The following is a 5,000-nucleotide window of genomic DNA, read 5'->3' as shown; positions in this document are numbered from 1 at the left end:
TTCCTGTGGACCAGAATGGCGGCTGATTTAATCGCAAGCGGGTAGCAGGAAGATCAGACATCTTAGGTGAAACAGGATTGGCTCTCCACTTCTTACACTCCAAACAGCGATACTGATGCTTCCTTATGGCCTGTCTGCCTCTTAAAATCCAGTACCTGCGTCTCAATTCGGCAAAGACACGTTCTGGACCAGGATGCAGGAGACGTGTATCATAGTCTTTGATGATGAGCTGAGTAGTAGGGTGGTCTGGTGACAACACGATAGGATGCAGAGTGTCAGTATCCATCTGCTCTGCCCGCCGGAGACGTCCACCTACTCGTATGAGGCCAAGCTGACTGTCATATTCTGGAGAAAGGTTAATCAGTCTGCTGTCTTTCTGCACCTCTTTCCCAGATGTAAGTGTGTGTACTTCAACAGGGAAGCTATCTTGTTGTGCCTGTTTGAGAATTTGAACTTCTGTCTCTAGTCGTTGTGCTGCTGACATAGGAGGGGCAGCCGCCCCGTGAGAAGACAGGTAGGTGGCCTGCACCAAATCAGCCCAGGTGTTGTATGCAGGATCAGACTGTGCCAAATCTGTAGTAACATAGGCACAGAAAGCTGATTTCTTTAACTCAGTATTATCTTCAGTGTCTGTACTCACAGTAGGTCGTGCTGGCCACTGCTCGGATGCTTGTTTCAGGAAGGGGGGCCCATCCATCCACTGGCTAGGTTTTGACAGCTCACGTAGTGGTTTTCCCCGGGTGATGTCATCTGCTGGGTTCAAAGCCGAGGGGACATACCTCCAGCTGGCGGCCTCAGTCGGCTCCTGTATTTCAGCAATACAAGTACCTACAAACACTTTATATTGGCAGGACTCAGACTGAATCCAATTCAACACAGTAGTAGAATCGGTCCATAAAGTAGTCTCACTAATGGGCAGAGTAAGCTCACTGAGGAGGAGTCTGGACAGTTGTGCCCCAGCCAGTACAGCACACAACTCCAAACGGGGAATCGACAGTTTCTTGCGGGGGGCCACACGTGATCTGGCCATGATAAAGGCAGTGTGGACCTCATGTTCTGCTGATTTAAATCTCAAATATGCCACTGCTCCGTAAGCACTCTCTGAAGCATCACAGAAAACATGCAGCTGGAAAGTTCCCTCTTGGGTTGCTGGGGCTGTGTAGCATCTAGGCAGACAGATTTCTGGTAGATACTGTAGCTCACTCACCCACTCATGCCACCGCTGGAGTAACTCGCCCTCGATGGGATCATCCCAGTTCCTGTCGTTCTGCCACAGACGTTGAACAATAACCTTGGCCCGGGTCGTGAAGGGGATGATGAAACCCAGTGGGTCGTATTGAGAGGCGAGGATGCTGTAGATGTTTCTCATGGTTGACTCCTGAGGAACCACTGGCCGACATCTGTAGGCGATCTGGTCTGTGGAGCAGTGCCATGCCAAGCCTAAGGTTGGTTCTTGAGGATCTGGTTGATGTTCAGTCAACCACAGCTCGCAGGTAGGGGACTTCGCTTCAGTGGGGAGATGAGCAACGGCCTCTGGGTAGTTACTGGCCCACTGTCGGATTTCGAAACCACCAGTAGATAGCAACTCTCTGATGTTATCGACAAGTGGTCGTGCCTGCAAAGCAAAGGGCAGAGATTGCAAACAGTTATCGACATAAAATGAGCGCAGCACTGAGTCTAGTACTTGTTCATTGCCATCTTTATGATCCTGCACATGGCGCTGAAGGGCATATGTGGCACAACAGGGGCTGCATGTGGTTCCAAAGGGCAGGACACACCACTCATAAATGTCCGGGCTCCGATCTCTTTCCATATCTCTCCACACGAATCTCAGCAGGGCCCGGTCATGTGGAAGAAGCCGCACCTGATGGAACATACCTCGTATATCCCCACTCACAGCAACAGGGTGCTCCCTAAATCTCAACAGGACACCTATTAAGGATGGACCGAGAGTTGGACCTGGTAGCAGCTGGTCGTTAAGGCAGTCTTGCCTGTATTGGAAGGAACAGTTGAAAACTATCCTGGGCTTATTGTTATGATGCACAATATGATGGGGAATGAACCAGGATTCATCTGTGCGGTTTGCCTCTTCAGGAGTGAGTTTTCTTACATAACCTGCTTGCTCCAGTTTGTGTATTTCAGCATTGTACACAGCCGCTAGATCAGGATCTTTAACCAGGCGCTTCTCTGTGGACCGAAGGAGAGCCATCACTGCTTCATGACCAGCTCGTAGTTTAGGGGAGTCTCTGCGGCGGAGCAGAGGAGTAGCATAACGAGCTATCCCATCTACCTGTACACGTTCTGTGGTTTTCTGCAGTAACTCCAGTACCTCTTTGTCTTGTTTAGAGCGAGTTACCTCTTTCTCTGATCGAAAGGGGAGCACATCTAACTGCCACAGCTTCTCAACGTTCTGTCTTAGCGCTTGAGAGGGAGTTGGTAACAGGGATGTGTGCAGACATGAAGCTTCAGTAGGTAGATGTAGAAAGGTAGCCGGTCCCTGGATGGCCCAACCGAGGTTAGTGTTGACAGCAACAGGGCTGCCTAGTGGACCAACTTTGACAGGTGACAGAGGGGTGATGAGCTGGACATTATCTGAGCCTATAAGAAGCATAGGCTGCACATCCTTAAATGCTTGGATAGGAACGTCAGCCAGATGTGGATATCTCTGACGGAGTATGTCCACTGGACAGGATTGTTTTGCCAGATTAAGTTCTTTAGCAGTAAAAACACGTCTGATGTGATGTTTGATTTGGGGAGAGCTGGGTGCGCTTAGTTCGAAAGAAACAGATGCGCCTTGTAACTGTGACACCTCCTGCCTGATGGTTCGTAGTTTGAGGGACTCCTCTGTGACATTTAGTTGCAGGTAATGAACTGCTGCAGATAGAACAATAGTTCGCTCTGATCCATCGTCAAGAATGGCGTAGGTGGACAGAGATCGCCCATTATTGTGGAGGGTAACTGGGACCACTTTAAGCATGACTCTACCTGAATGAGTGACTTGGTCCAAATACACCATGCTGGAGGCTGTACTCAATGTCAGGATACTCTTGTTTGAGCTGGAGGCAGCTTCATGAAGGAACTGCAGGTGTTGTTCTCCACAGGTGGCACAACATTTCTTCAGATTGCAACTGTCAGGCTGGTGACTCCGACCACATCTCCAGCATCTCTTATTGTCATTAATCCATGTAATAATCTGTGTAGTACTCAGCTTGCTGAAGTCAGAACAGGAACTCAAGTAATGTTCTGTACTGCTACAGAAGGGGCAGTATGGTTTGAATTTCTCTCTTTTCTTCCCTTTCATAGGTTCTTTACTGTCAGTAGGGGCTGAAGTGGTATTAGACGTCAGTGTTGTAGGCTTGTCTGTGCCATAGTAGACTGATGAGGATGTCTTTAATGGTCGTGATGACTTGTCTCTACGATCTGAGCGGGGTTTATCAGATATGTAGCTTTCTGTAGCCCTTCGTGATATCTGTATGGCCTGTGACTTCCTCTCCAACCACTGTGCAAAGTCAGGGAGAGTATAGGTGTTAGCTGAGTCACTCTGCAAGATGCCCTTTACAAGACAATATTCAGCAAAACTGTCTTGATAGGAGAAGGGGAGTTTACTCAAAAGCCTGTCCACATGGGAGCCACACTGTAGTTCGCTCTTAGCAGGTCCTTCCATGGAGTTTAGTAGTCCCACCAGACTACTAACTGATAGAGCAAAGTCTTCAAACCCCTGTGCATCTCCAGCTTTCACTGTAGGAGCTCTCAAAATGTTGTTAATTTCACCTTGGACTAATTGGCGTGGTTGTCCATAGCGCTGCTGTAGAGCCTGCATTGCTTTAGTGAAGGGCATAGGGTCATGCACATATCTCTTTGCAAGCTGAAATGCAGGAGGAAACTTTAGATGATCCAGCAGTACTTGGAATTTGTAATCCTCAGATAGATGTGGGTGTGGTCCCAAAACTCCATCCAGACCTTTCTTCAGTAGCAGAAAATCACTCTCTTTTCCTGTGGTGAAACGGATCAGATTGGGTTTAGGAATGCCATATGAAGAGGAAATAGCCATCTCCATCAAGTTCGGTCTCTGAGAGGAAAGCAAAGATGAGGAGTGTTGTGGGCTGCTCTGAATTACATCATGCTGTGAACTGACAGGTGGTGGTGCAGCTGGAGCAGGATGCTGATAAGTATACTGTGAGCTAACAGCAGGTGGCAGCACTGGTGTAACGTATGGCTGACTGAGAGGTGGGCCTGAAGTCCAAGGCGGATAACCTGGAAAGGGCATGCCAGGTGGCAGCGTGACAGGGTACTGCATAGTGCCAGGGATACTAAACTGAGCAGCACTGTGTGGCACAGATCTCTGTGGGGTTGATGACGGCCAATTCAGGTCTCTTTGTTGATACCAGGGAGGATGTGGCTGGTCAGTTGCTGTAAATGCAGACCGCGGTACCACTGGTGTTGGCTGAGCAGCTGATGGCATAGAAGAGTGGACGTATAGAGGGGGCTGAGGAATAGGTTGGTTAACAGGGAGAGTAGGAGCTGTTGACTGTAATAGTTGAGGGTTATCAACATGATGAGCTGTGGAAGGGGAGGTCTGCTGTACAGTATGAAACTGAGGGCCAGGTATTACTGGAGATATGGGAGGGATGTTTCCTAGTCCGCCCATAGAAGGATCTTGTGTAGGATTATTATCCACAGTTAGTAAAGGCATACTATGGCTCCGGACCTGGGTTTGTAACTGTACTTGGGGGGTTCTTTGGCCAAGGTTCAAAGACACTTGTATAGTGCTCTGTATCTCCCTCATCTGCTCCTGTACCTGAGTAACACACTGCTCCATCCTCCTTATTCTCTCCATCTCTGGTGAGCTGTCGATACCAGCTGTTTGGTGTATTGGGGTAGATGTTTGGAGCACTGGAATAGTTGCGTTAGTATTCGGTGGAATTGGGTTAGTCGGCTGGGGGGGATAGGTCCAGATGAAGTCATCCAGATATCTTGGAACCCTATGTGGTCTCCTGTGC

This window comes from Neolamprologus multifasciatus, chromosome 20 (genome assembly GCF_963576455.1).
Source record: "Neolamprologus multifasciatus chromosome 20, fNeoMul1.2, whole genome shotgun sequence".
Classification (NCBI taxonomy): Eukaryota; Metazoa; Chordata; class Actinopteri; order Cichliformes; family Cichlidae; genus Neolamprologus; species Neolamprologus multifasciatus.
The sequence above is the reverse complement of the archived record's forward strand: the minus strand, read 5'-3'. Positions refer to the sequence as shown.